The following is a 15,527-nucleotide window of genomic DNA, read 5'->3' as shown; positions in this document are numbered from 1 at the left end:
GAGGTGACATAAGTCAGTGTGTGTCCAAAAAGTTTTTTCAGGATGTGCATTAATATCTGCCATGTCCTAGAAAACAAAGCCCTGATTCTATAGGTAATTTATCCCTGTACTATGCTGAACTCTGAAGAGAATGTTACTTTTAATGAAATGCAAAAAATCATGGTATAGAATATAGTTATAAAATTCTGAGAGCTCAAAGTCTTATTTGTAAATCAAGGGTTGAAGATGATTATCATATCTTTGCCAAATATTCTAGATTTGGTAAAAAGCCCTATCTTATTATAATTTCTTTTAATGTGATTTCTAATAATTTAAACAGTGTAACATCATACATAATACATGTCAATATACTGTGCCAATATAGGATGTGATATAGCTGCACTCCTCTTTTATATTTAAGATGTATGAACTCAATACATCCTGTTATCCAATGCAGCCAGGAAGACATTTGTGAAGAAAGTTAACTCCTCCTTATTCTCTCCAAAAAAAACTTTCTTCCTTTGAGTTTTGAGAACATTACCAAACTAATTAAATTACTTTCAATATAACCTCCTAATTGAAAGAAAATATGATTTCATAAGAATAAATGTTAAAGGCCAATGCAGGAATCAAATGAAGGAAAGAGTACACAGCAAATTAAAAAGTCCTCTATAAAAACAAATTTGTAGACATCTTGTTCACTTTTAAATAAAATAATAATGATGATATTAATATAATAATATTGATGGTAATAATAGAAGCTTCTAGTCTTTTAGGAATGTATGGTACCTCGAAGAGAAAACCCCAAAACCTTGTAATAAAAACTTTAATGAGGCTCCAGATCTTCAAGATTCTGTTCAAGGAGCTGCTCCCTTTCCTCATTTCTTAAAAAAGGAATTGAGAAATGTTAATGCTTAGAAAAAAAAAAAACAAAATATAGGCTGGCAGGAAGAAATTCCATCTTGTTGGGTCTCTGAAACAGCGGAGGACTGAACACTTGTAAACACAGTACCTTGAGCAATAGTTGCCTTATGGCTTACAGTTTGAGGCCAAGAATAGCATGATAAACTTAGAATGTGTTTATCTCTTGGCAGGTTCATTTTACTTGCAAGCTGGGAGGGACAAAGACCAACAATTTTCCACCTACAAAGTGCATCTAAGCTGGCAGGCAGTTCAGTGAGTAAGTCAACTTGAACCTCCAGATCACAACTATTCTCAAAGACAGATGGACAATTTTGGAAAGGGAGATGATTCAACCAATATCTCCAGGCATTTGTGGTTATAACGCCTGTAGTTGGAGAGTATGTGTGGAGAAGCATTAATTTGGAGACTTCACATACGTTAGTGCTATTTTAAGAAACAAATGCTATGTGTGTAAATTTTTATAATTCCATGTTCTTTGTTAGTTGAAAACAGGTAGAAAGGTGGCAGTATTTTAAGAACCTGTGTTTTCTTTCCAAGATCCAGAAAGCTAAACAAGTTTTTCAACTACTGATTTTAACCTGTTATTTTTAAATTTTTTTTATAACATAGTACTGTCTCTCATTCAAAGGTTTAATGTCCATTGTTTAATGATTGATTCTGTATCCAGGTAGACATTTATATTTTATTTTCAAATTGCTTAATTGAGAATTAGAGCTAATTATATAAAGTAGGTTTCAGAAAAGAGGAGTTGAGATGCTATATTTTGAAGACTGAGTAAAGGAACTTCTTGTTACAAGGTTTGGTACAGCTGCGTAAGTTGTGTTATTTGTCTAGTGAGGATGTTATACTTCAAATTATGTAGAAATTTTCAGACCATAAAACAAAACTCTTTTTTTAACCCACTGGATACATAGTGTTTGTTTCCAAACAATCCTCTTCTGCTTCAACGCATAGCTCATTATCCAGGATTATTTTCAACACTTTGGGAAGGGCAGGTAAATAAAATCCTTTGGAAAGAGCTCACTTTATGGGTACAATATGGATCTGATTTTAAAATGAACTGGAAAAAAATCATTTATGTTATCAGAAGGAATGAAGCATGATTCTGTCCTTTTTCATAAAATATTCAATGATCAAACAGAAAATAGAAAATAATATCATAATAGAAATGAAATGTAATCAGCTATTTACTCAACTTGAGAATGTCTTTTAGAAATTTGTTTCATATGAAATACATAATGATTTTCCTACTCTTTTTTACAAACATTAAAAAGTACATTTATGAAGAGAAAAGTCAATGGCCAAAGCAATACATACTTAGAAATGTTGTAAGTAGATTCTAAGTAGTTCTGTGAATGACTCATCATGATTTCTTCCAGACAGTGGCAAATTAACATATTTTACACCCAAAGCAAAATTAATGCAGTTAAGCCTGCCAAATTCCAACTCCTTTGCTTCACCACATGTCCAAAATAATTGTTTGTTTCCCCCAAGAGAAGGGTTGCCTGTGGACCTCCGTCACAGTTCATGCTGTAGTGTAAGTCCTCACAAGGATAGTTTTCTTTCCACCTTGCACCTTTCAACCCTTAATTTGTTGAAGAGATCCAGCCCAATGCAGACCAGTATTGCTATCATTTTGCCTTTTATCATGGAACCTGAGCATTTCACTTGTTCTGCTTGAATAACACCACTTCATGGAAAACTAACATTAAATATTTTCTGATGGTAGATGTCCGGCTTTTCCAAACCTGTCATTGGAGAAATGGTATTTTAAGAAGCTAATATTTCTCTCTTCAGAACAACTTAATATATCCATTATTTACAGTTTACATGTTTTGTAAAGCTTCAGTTTGGATTAATACATGATCACATGATTGGACACATAACATCTTGCCTAGTCCTCTACAACTGTGTATTGGAATTGACATCGAAGCATCCTTGCTGTTCAAGGTCAATCAGCCTTACTCAGAAGGCAACTATGTGGAACTGAAATTTGTCATATCATTGTCAAATTATCACTTTTTAAATATCAGTGTCTGAAGTACCATCATATATATTTCATGGAATCAGAATTGCATCCTTGATGAAAAGAATTCATAAGCAAATGTACTTCTGTCTTATTTTATTTCCATTAACACTCTTTGTCTTCTTTTCTTTCTTATCTCCCCATCCAAATACTGGAGAAGCTGTATTATCATTATAAACAATATTATACCTCCAAAGGAGAAAAGATGTTCAAAATAAGTCAGAACCCAAAGGAAAAAAATAAGACACAATAATTATAAAAAGAATTCTCAAAATATTTGTCAACAACAAAAATGCCAGAACTGGAAGAAGAGAGTTATTAATTCACCCCCCACCATACAGATGTTCTAGATGCCTGAATGTGTCCTCATAAAGGAAGGAATGTTGGTGATAATTCTCATGACCACACAGTCCATGAGAACATATATTCTAAGGGAGAGAAAGAAAGATTCAGGAATTAGTAAAGAGAAGTAAAGAGGATGACAATAAAAATTAAATGCTTCTCTTCTTTGAAAAAGGAGTGGGAATATATGGATGCTGTTGTGGCCACTACACATGGAAAGGAAGGAGAAAATGTTGCCTATGTTCTGAGAACAAGCAGTTCTATCCTAGGAGAGAACATAAGGTGAAAAACAAGAAAATGTATTTTCAAGGTAATAATTCCAAAGGATCCTGACCTCTTAGCTTGTCTACCAAAACACTAGAGTAACTTGTTGTTTCTAGTTTTTATTGTCATAACCTGGTATAAACACAGGAGCTTTGAAAATTCTAAAAACATAGAAAGAAAAGCTTCTTCTCTGTGCCAGAGGAGATATTCTGCCAACTACCTCTTAACTTAAAAGGGAGAATTTAGCCCAATGAGACTAAGTGAGATGACTGGAATGTAAAATATTACTGTCCAGTACAAACAGCCAGAGAACACTTTCCATTTAAAAACTTCTTGCTGCTGAACAAACATAGCTAACTCCCTTGAAGATTATTTTAGCCCTGATTGCCTTTTCACAAAGATTCCTTATGCTACTTTGATACCATTTTTTTTATGCCATTGAGAACCAGTCATCTCCATTTGAGTGTGATGAGACACCTAAGCCACTGAGGCCGAATGAAAGTTTGGCGCTGGACCACGCCATTGGAAGGATGTTCAAATGTTTACTGATGCTTTTTACTGATGCTTTTTTACTGCTGCACAGTATCTGCACCTGTGTTTTATGCTAAGAAAATACTTCTGTCCCCAAGAATATTAAAACTGCTTAAATTCAAAACACAGAACACCAGTCTAACTCGGGGCTAAGGGCCTGATTGTTCTACCTTTGTAGAGAATTCCAAACCAATTTTAGTTTCTGCCTACCCACTATTTTCCACATTCTTTTTCTACCTGCTCCCCTACCTATATTTTGGTTAATCCTGTGCTTATTAGGATTTCCACAGGAGTAGCCAATGGAAAAAGAAATAAAGAAATCTAAGCATTTCATATAGAAGTATATTCCTTTTCACATTATATATAATGAATAAAAATTAAAAGCAATCTCAATTTTAATTCTTACAACTTTTGATCCTAATGTTAATTATGTTTGATAGTTTTCTCTGGACTTAAAGTTTATCAGGTCAATCTCTAAAAGTCTACTCACTACAAGCAAATACACTGAAAATTAATTTTTTGAAGACTAAATTTTTATTTATTAAACTTTAAAAAAATTACAATAGTCCATATTGAATAGGATAGTTTCACCATCTTTTAAAGTTTTCTTTAAAGTTTTAGTTGACAGTATTTCAATTTTTTATAACAACATCTTAAAGAATACATGATTTCTCTTTGCCCCAATAGAAAAATATATCATAAAAATATATGAAATGTGCCCTGGCTGGTATGGCTCAGTGGATTGAGTGATGGACTGTGAACAGAAGGGTCACCAGTTCGGCTCCCAGTCAGGGCACATGCCTGGGTTGTGGGCCAGGCCCCCAGTAGGGGGTGTGAGGGAGACAACTACACATTGACGTTTCTCTCCATCTTTCTCTCTCCTTCCCCTCTGTCTAAAAATAAATAAATAAAATATTTTAAAAATATGTATGAAATGTTTTCATGAGGAATACATTTAAATATTCATAAAGAACATGGGTTTGAATAATTATTTGAATATATTATTAAAATATATTTTAGCCCTGGCTGGGGTGGCTTAGTGGTTGCGTGCCAGCCTGAGAACCATAAAGTTGCTGGTTCAATTCCCAGTCTAGGGCACATGCCTGGGTTGCAGGTTAGGTCCTCAGTAGGGGGCTTGTGAGAGGCAACCACACACTGATGTTTCTCTCCCTCTCTTTCTCCTTCCTTTCCCCCCTCTAAAAAATAAATAAATAAAATCCTTTTTAAAAAGTATATTTTAAATACAATTTCATGAATAAATAAATTATTATGTCCCTTAGCTTTTCCCTTTCTCTGCTCTGACTCCATTATTACATCTTCTATCTGTCTCCTTTTCCAGTGCACATCAGTCTCTCCTTCTGTCACTCACCCCTAAAGCCCCCTTCAGTGTGTTCTTAGGTAAGGTGACCAGACATCCTTACCCAGAACATTCCTGGTTTTTCACTTGTGGTAGATAACATAATGTATGTTAAATATGTTAGTGCCCCTTTTGCCTCTCAAATGATTCTGACTTGAACAATATCTTGTGTGGTCCTTCGCCTCTCCTGAGTCTTCAGTCTCTGGCATCTCCATTCTGCCATCTATTCTGTAATGGCAGTTCTAGCTGCCAAAAGGTGGCCTCTACATTTTATCTCAGTTACCTCCAATTGTAGCAACAAGTAGTCAAGGAAAGACAATTAAAATTACTGAAAACAGTGTGAGGAAAACAAAATTAAAATTGTTAAATAAAACACTGCAGGAAACTCAAATGGTTGGTAAAACTACTCCATGTAGTAAGATTTATTGTAAATGTGTTCAAAATAGTTAAAAGAAGATAATTGGATTTTTATCAAGTTGACCTTTGGAAGTTGTCTTTCAGGAAATGAACCAGGAAGTAGGACAGGAAGAAGGGGTAGTTTGCACAAACCTGTAGGATGACCGGCTGTGTTATGCCCCTCTCAGAAAGTAAGAGCAGCATCCAACTTAACAGTCATTGTTTTAAAAGTCTGTGAACTTAATTTGTGCAAGGGGTATAACATAAACTCATGCACTCAATTATACTACCATTTATTAAATGTTTACCCTGTTCCTGGAACTATACTAAGCAGTGATATCATTTAATCTTCAAAATAACCCTCCAGATTAGGTATTATTACGTGAAGAAATTAATGTTCAAAGAAGTTTTGTAACTTGTACAAAGTGGCACATTTGGTATGTGATGAAGTTAAGAAAGAAACCAGGATAGCTGAATTACATAGTTGATACTGCTCAACATTGTGAAAAGAAAATCTGGGGGCATATGATGCAATATAATATAGCTATAAAAAACAGTATGTATATCCCTGACCAGTGTAGCTCAGTTGGTTGGGCATTGTCTCACAAAACAAAAGGTCACTCATTCAATTACTGGTCAAGACATGTGCCTGGTTTGTGGTTCAGTCCCCAGCACATATGAGAGGAAACCGATTGATGTTTCTGTCTCTTTCTCCTTCCCTTCCTTTCTCTCTAAGAATAATTAAATGAAATCTTTAAAAAATTATATATATGTGTGTGTATATATATATGTATGATAAATATGGTATGTAAGCTTTAGCATTCATTTAATGATTATAGAAATGTTGAAAGAGAGATGAATAGGTTTAAAACCACCAAAGGCATTAAAAGCAAGCAAAACAAAACTTCAAATTAAATAATAATATTTGAAGATTTAATTTTGAAACTTACTGGGGACTTACTTAAAAAACTATTAAGTTTTGTCATGTAATATGTATAAAACTAGGAAACAGTAAAATATTCTGAAAAGAACCTTTAAAAATATTGTACATATTTGCATACAATTTTTCTTGTTTTAAATTTTATTTATTTTTAGAGAGGGCAAGGGAGGGAGAAAGAGGGAAACATCAGTATGTGCTTGCCTCTTGAGCGCCCCCCCCCCCCGATGGGGAACCTGGTCTGCAACCCAAGCATGTGCTCTGACTGGGAATCGAACTGGGGACCCTTTGGTTCTCAGGCCAGCACTCAATCCACTGAGTCACACCAGCCAGGGCTACATAAAGTTGTTTAAAAGCAGAAATATGATGAAATTTCTATTCATGTTGTTTATTACTAAAGACTCCTAACTTTACCCAACCAGAGAAATACATTTGTCCTCTTTTAAGTAAGTGTAAATATTTTCTAACAACCTAAAATTGTCATTGTTGAATGTTAAAAATAATTTTAAACCTTTCATAACATTTTGATTTTCTTACCATTAGTATAATAAAATTGCCTCTCTTTAAAACTCTAAAATTTCTTTTTAGACATCAAATAGCTCTTAAATCAATATTTTGATAATTTAACTTAAATAAATCAAACATATGGAATAGTTTTCATTGAATGACATGTAGTATTAAAAATTAAGGCAAAATGTTCTTGGAATACTGCAGTTCAGTTTAAGCTCATAAAAAAACGTTTGAGCCCTGGCTGGTGTGACTCAGTGGATTGAGTGCTGGTGTGTGAACCAGAGTTGCCAGTTTGATTCCCAGTCAGGGCACATGCCTGGGTTGCAGGCCAGGTCCTCAGTGAGGATGGTGTGTGAATTGATGTTCCTCTCCCTGTCTTTCTTTCTTCCTTCCCCTCTAAAAATAAATAAGTAAAATTTTAAAAATTTTTGAAAAATACTGATTCTGGATCATCTTATATTATAAAATATAACTGGATTTGTCTCAAATTGTGAACAAATATTTCTTCTAAATTTTTAACTCTCAGGAGCAATCTCAAAATTTAAATTCTACAAACATATTTTGCATTCAATATTTCTTTTACATCTGTAAGTTGCTACATTTTCCCATTAACTAAATTTATTTTATTTTGGCTTGTTTAATAATTACTTTAAGCATATTATTTACCTAATAGATAGCATTTATTGATTTTCTCCCAAGAGGTTTATAGGAATAACTATGTATTTGTTGTAGAAAACTTTAAAAAACACAGAAGTGTTCAAAGAAATATAAAACAACAGCAATACTCATCATTTAGGTGAAGGCAGTCATTGTTATCATGTGATTATGTAAACATTTTCATGTTTACAGCAAATATATGTTTTCCAGACAAATATACAAATGCAAATAGTGTGGAGTCAGATGAGAATGCCTTAATTTACAGAAATACCACTTTAAGAGCTTGGCAGAAAATGGAAGTTATCAGAAATAATCAGAAGGAATGGCTGGTGAAGAAAATAAGAAAAAGATAAAGGGAAGGGGAGAAAGAAAGAAGCAAGGAAAGGAGGGAGGGAAAAAAGTAGCGGTTTGTCAAATTGATGTAATTCACCTGCCATTCCCCAGCAAGAGCATGTAATCTGGAGCAAGCATGATGGCAGGAGCAAATCCATAGTCCTAGATTCTGATGCCCACTCTGGAAAGCTATTGTTTATGTTTTGTGTTGTTTATTTGTTGTTAAGGACTTGCCTGGAACAATTCTGTGAAGTGTATCTCCCCCATGGTGTGCAAACACTGAAGAATCTTCAGGGTTTTTAAGTTATTATTTTCATTTTTTTCTAGTTTGGCATCGTCCTTGAATTCATTCCTATCAGCATATTTTAGCAGCCAGACAATTATTGTTTAGGGGTTTTTTTTGCAATTACCTTAAGCCTATACACATTTCACAATTTGCTATTAATTTGTACTTTCTAATTTTGTTTTTTTCTAAAGCCAATATATCATGTTTATTTACATAAAATTCTAAACAAAATATTAACAAATGGAATATAGCTTTATATATAAAACATGTTTGTCTTACATATATATAAATCTTTCTGCCTATCTATTGTCTATCTATCTATCATCCCTTGATCAAATTAGTCTTATTCCAGGAATGTGAGATTAGCTTGACATTCAAATATAGATCAGTGCAATTAACCAACTTAATAAAATATAAAACAGTCATGTTATCATTTGTATAGATGCACAGAATTATATGATAAAATTTATTCTTACAAGGATAAAATGGGGCAAAAATAGATTTAAAGTTGTTTGTATGGAAAATAATACAACAATAAATAATAATACAAGAATAAACAGTGTTTCACATACAACTGTAAGCCTAGTTTTTGCCCTATCCTTGTAATATTGAGCAAAATAAGCCAGACATTGAAAAATGCAGGCTACATTATTCTATTCATATAAAGTTTAAAAATAGATGATTTTCAACTATGATGTTTACATATAAAAATTCACTTGCTAAAGCTACAAAGAAAGCAATTAGCAAAAAATATTAAGTTAGGATTTACTTTTGTGAGAGAGAGATAGAGAGAGAGAGAGAGAGAGAGAGAGAGCAGGTGGTGATCTGTGGGATGTAAAGCACTCTTTTGGACTAGCCATGTTCTGTTTCTTGACCAAAGGGGTGGCCATGAATGTTCACTTTGTGATAGATCATTGATCTTTAGAATTTTTTCTGTGTTCTGTATGTGTATTTAGTTTACAATAAAAAAGAGTTATATTTCTTATCTTGATTTCAGTAATGGTTTTATTAATAGATATGGGAAAACATCATTATATACTTGATATATATGCAGTTTAATGCATATCAATAATAAGTAATGAAATGTCAATTATAAATCTGTAAAAAGGGTTAAAGATGTATTGTTTTATAAAACAAAAATCCAGTACTATATGTTGGGTGTTAACCATAAGATTATTTAACATTAAGAAATAAACCTCCAGGCCTCAAATGAGACATCACCTATGTATCTGGTACCTGCTTTATTTTGTAGGTAGAAAGAACACTTGAACTGCACCTGGAAAGGCTGGGATATGCAATATATTTTTAAAGACTTGATTAACACCTGCTTAAATATTTTCTTCCAATCTTTAATTAAACAGTTAAGGTAGGACTCCATTTCTAGATATACAATTAGACCAAGTCTGAATAATACTCTACAGCTGCTAATTTCCTTTTCCAAAGAGAGAGTTGAACATCAAGGCATTCTTCACTTTGTAAAAGCAGCAAAAACCTCAGAAGAGAAAAAACATGTATAAGTAGAGAAAACAATTTCAACAATATTTTAAATGCTGAAAATTAGAAGTACATATTTTTCTCTCATTCTAGAAGGGTTGTTTAAAGACTGTAAAGTAAATTTTAGGTCAATAAAATGATAAAATGAGCAGCTTTTTCTCCAAATATCAAATATGATTACTGCTTTAGAATATATATTTTAAACATTAAAGACAATAACATTAAAAAATTAATTTGTAAATTTCTAGTCTAGCTATCAGTATGATAAGGACTTTGCCATATAATTTGTGAGTTCCCTTCAGCATCACTCAGGTTCTACAAAGCAAAGTGAAAAGCTACACGGAGGGCATTTATACTTCACATATTTAATATTTAAGTTGATATTTATAAAAAAGTTAAACCTATACTGTTTTCATAAGCATTTTACCAAACTTTTTATCCCACTTTCTGATTTGCAGAATTTGCAGATTTTTTTATCCTTTGATCCATTAATTTTTTTTAAATAGTGTAGTACCTGGTAAAGAAAGAGGAAGAAAAAGAAACAGAAAAAAGAAAGATAGAGGAAGGAGAGAAAAATAGAAGAGGGTGAGAAAGATAGAGGAGGGGGGAAAAGTAGAGGAAGGGGGAAAGATAGAGGAGGGAGGGAAAGAATAAGAGCACCCAGGTGATGTTATCATAGGAGCATCATGGCAGTTTTAAGGCTAATGATCATGGTTCTGTTAATGGGACAGTGCTTTGCTGGTAATTTCAAATGCACATAAGAGTGAACAAGAGCAATACTATCTAATCCTTGTGTATATGTAAATTGTCTTGGGAAGAGAGAGTAAGTTTACTCATGAGAATGCTTTTGTGAGTGAGGTGGCTAAGCACTCAATTCTGAAGTCAGACTGTGTATTTGAATTGTGGCTCTATCTCATATTTGCTATGTGAAATAAGGCGAGTCACTTAATCACTCTGTGCATGCATTTTGTCATGTGTAAAATAAGGATATTAATCACATATACTTCCCAGGGTTGTCATGAGGATTAAATATGTTCATATATCGAAAAGGTTCAGAACATTACTTGGCATATGTTGTATATAAATGTTTAGTATTATTAATTTTTTACTATTATTGTCCCAATGTACTTATTTTCATTGCTTAATAAAATAAGAATTTTTGTTAAAAGCCATATTTTTATTTTGAGTGTCCATTTCCTTAACTTTAGAATGTCATCTATCTCACCCATGACAGTTAAATACCTATAGAGTCCAGAAGCTACATCACCACATACAATTTATAAAGGAGTTATTCCAAGAAATGGTCATTTATTCCATGTAATACCTACACTAAATACATGCATTAATCCACATCCAATATGCACTGACATTATAGCATACGACTTGAAATTTCCAGTGAAAGGCTTTTATAATCTTTAACATTAAAGCAACTTTATGAAATCATAAAAGAATTCATAAACTTATCAAATCTTTCCTCAAAAACTCTTTTGAACATTTTCTAAAATAACAAATTAATTCTTTACTAAAACTTATATAAATACCCTCCACTAAAGTATTAATTTGTAATTCCAAATTACATAATAGTAGATGAATTCCAGGTGACATAATAGTAAGTGTTGTCATGTATTATCAGTATAACCACCTGGTCAAATTTTGGGTTACCAATATAATGTTTCATTGAAGAGTAAAGAATAACACTGGATCAGATGGAACTCTCTGATCATTGTCCCTTTAAACAAATGTCTGTGTTACCCTCTATTAATCTATGAAAACAAAGCTTAAGAAAGACTAATAATTTTTAAGCATAAAATATTAACAAAAGTTAGAATATTAAGTAAAATCATAATAGATGAGAAAAGTTATTAATCATACCAAAATGAGTCTAATCACTTCAATGAAGAGTGTATACAACTGCAGTGGATACCATTGGTATCCCACTGAGGTCCATTACAGCCATCCCTAACTGCTGTAATATTGGCTACTGATGTTTCAGGGCTGTTGTCTTCTGGATAACTGACCTCAGCTACTGAGAGATACCTCACCAGGGAGATGTCTTTCCCACCCTCACATCTGCCGCATCAAAACCAGGTACATGTTGAATCCTACCTATTCTTAGGCTCTGCTTCTAGAGACCCCAACTTAAGAGACCAATCATTTTAATTTATTCTTCAAAATCAATCAAAAGGAAATATATCTAGAATTTAAGTAAGCTACAAGAAGCATTATTTAAATGATTATTAGTTCATACTAAAGTACCTAGCCAATTTTTTCATATCATTCTTAATTTAACAGGAATAAATAGATGTTTTGCAGTGCTGGAACACGTGCATGAGCAATATGGTCTATGTATGGAAGTTGAAGTATGTGCATGTGTGTTCCTGTCTGTGTGTGTGTATCTGTGTATTTGCATGTATAAATAGTATGATTTCTGAATCACATGGCATATAGCACACACAGCATTTTGCTATGTGGTCAGGTGTGAATCAATACATTTAAATGTGAAAATTTAGTAGAAAATGTACTAAGAAAGTGTGTCAGCATTATTTCAAACTCTTTCAAAGAGTACTTTTTCTATGATCGCTATTCTTGATGGATCTAAAAATTATATAAATTGGATAGAATAAATAGACAGACCACTTTGTTATCCAACAAATATACTTGAATTAATGTGGGCCCACTTCCCAGGAACTGCAACATATTCACAGATAACTTATAGAGGTCAAGTCAGTTCTCCACAGGGTTAAACTGAAAATTGCAGTTTCTTTTCAGAATTTAAATTTTAAGAGTATATTAAATAGATGTCTCCTCTTTTTACCACATTATCTGCTGAACTGTTAGAAATAGAGATATATTCTTAATATGCAAAACATAATTCTGAAGGAGTTTAATAGTTGACATTTTCTAAAATCTATGATTATCTAGTAGGTAAATTCTGTATTCTATATTGATCGCTGTATAAATTAACTCTCCCCCAGGTACTAAGAGAAGGATGATAGAATAGATATTAAGACAAGTAAATGCTGGTCATGTTTCTGTGATTTGCCTGTCTATTGACTCATCAAATGATAAGAAATTGCTGTGCTTTCATGAATATAACCCTTGCCTACCTGCACTTATCTCAGCCCCCAAAGGATTTCACTGAACGTAGCATGTGTCCTGTTGGTATACATTCTGTCAGTGGGTAAGATGGTTACTACTAATAGTAGATTCCTTAAGGCAATTAAGGACTGTAGGGCATGAAAACAAAAAATAAGCAGAATAACTGAGGTTGTTTTCCATTTGACTGAAACAGCACTCACTCTGGGTCTCTTTACTCTCAACTCATTATGAATGGAGTGCTATTGTGCATGTGTGAACAGGGAAGAAGGGATTACTAGATATTCAAAGTGTTCTAATTTCACTTAGTTTTTGTCCAACCTGCAAATGAAAGATGTCTAGACATTTTCAAACTGAGGATGTAGTGTCTAGGAAAGGCTGTGTAAGCTGAAATAAGAATCCACTCTTTGATTCTAAAATGGAGTTAGAAACACAAAGATGGACTGGGGAAGCTGGCATAGAGATGGAGAAAGAGTCATGAAGGGAAGGCAAGAGAAAGAAATCCAAGGTGATGGGAAATGTAGACAAAAAATCTAAACTTTGTCTAAAATTATTTAGATAATTTTAATAAAAATTATTGAGTATCACCCATATTCATGTGTGAAGTTAAGAGAAATATGACTGGATTTCTGGAAGACCCCCCAAAAAGAGTCAAAAGGGGATGGAAGTTGAATAAAGAAATAGCAAATTTCAAAAATTCAGAAAAAAAAGAAAATAAATCTAACATGGAAGTGATATCATATTTGACAAAAGAAAGAGGAATGAAGTATTTTTTCAAATATAAAATTCTCCCTTCTTCTAATTCCTTCATTTTGGTGACATTTTAAAGGTAAAAAAAAAAATCATTTAAATTCATGACTTTAAAGGTCCTGTTTAAAAGAGTATAATATCACATAATGCAGCTTGTCCAGACTCTCAAAGATATTAAAACTTACCTATAAAAATAATTTTTAAACTAAAAAAATTTTAAAGATTACAATAACAAAATGAAGCCCTGTAGTCAATCTATTAACAAATTCCTTAGGAAATCTCCATTAAAAACAAGATGGACAGAGAAGATTTATAAATAAGACCAGTGAACCATGTACATTTAGCTGCTGAGAACTGAATTTCTCAATTGAAGTAAGTTTAGAAAACTTTTCTCTCCAAACACATTCCTGTTATTAATTTTAACATCCAAGAGAATGATAACCTGAAAAGTAGGATCAATTTTTCTACTAGACAACATCTCTCCTAAAAAAGTTAGAATACCCCTCTCAAAGTATCCTTCATGTACTTCCATTTAGTGGCTACACTCCAAAAATACAATTAGCATGAAGAAGACGGACACTGAATGTGGATTTTGACACCTTGAAAGACATAAACCTAGTGAGAGCCCAGGCAGAAATTTCTGTGGAAATTTTAGCCTATTTTGCAGGCCCAGAATATATGAGAATGATGCAGTGAAGGTAGAAGAAGAGTTTTCATTCATTCCAACAGGGCCAAAACAAAAGAGAGCTTGCTGGTCACCTGGATGGTCTGGTAACTGGCAAAGTCCCTTACAACTGCAGAAATGAAGAGGCATTCATTCAGTCAGTATCCAAGTGCCTAGCAGGTGAAATCAAGGGCAATAGAATATTTGTAAATATTAGATCTGAATTAGATATATTACACACTAAAATGAGTGAATGAATGAATGGATAGGTAAATAGAAGATAAATAGATACTAATAATGTACTTAAGATTATCAAATTTCAGAAAGAATCATGATATTAGAAATCATACTTATAAAACTTATCTATTAAAGAAACAGGATATTTAAAAGAAAAAACAACAAATCAATAAACACAAAAGAATATAAAAAGATACTGCTACAAGTAAACCATATGCTAATACTTAGAAAAACAAAATTTTTTCAGAAACAGAAAAGCTGTACAGTAGGATTTGTTTTACTTTTCATTAGCTTTTATTTTATTCTTTATATTATTTAAAAAATTGAAATATTGAAAAGAAAACAAAAAATTGAAATTATATCAAGCATCTTCTCAGACCACAAGGGCCTGAAACTAGAAACCAACCTCAAGGAAAAAACTCAAAAGCACTCAAGTTCACGGAGACTGAATAGAATGCTATTAAATAATGAGTGGGTTAAGAATGAGATTGAGGAAGAAATCAAAAAGTTTCTGGAAACAAATTAAAATAAACTTATGACACTCTAAAACTTATGAGACACAGCAAAAGCAGTCCTAAGAGGGAAGTTCACAACACTACAAGCTTACCTAAAAAAGAAAGAAACATTTAAAATAAACAACCTAATCCTGCATTTATAAGAACTGGAGGAACAACAACAAACAAAGTCCAGAGCGAGTAGAAGGAAGGAAATAACCAAGATCAAAACAGAATTAAACAATGTAGA

The sequence above is a fragment of the Phyllostomus hastatus genome, unplaced genomic scaffold (genome assembly GCF_019186645.2).
Source record: "Phyllostomus hastatus isolate PE091 unplaced genomic scaffold, TTU_PhHast_1.1 phas_contig_58, whole genome shotgun sequence".
Taxonomy (NCBI): Eukaryota; Metazoa; Chordata; class Mammalia; order Chiroptera; family Phyllostomidae; genus Phyllostomus; species Phyllostomus hastatus.
Note: the sequence above shows the minus strand (reverse complement) of the source record.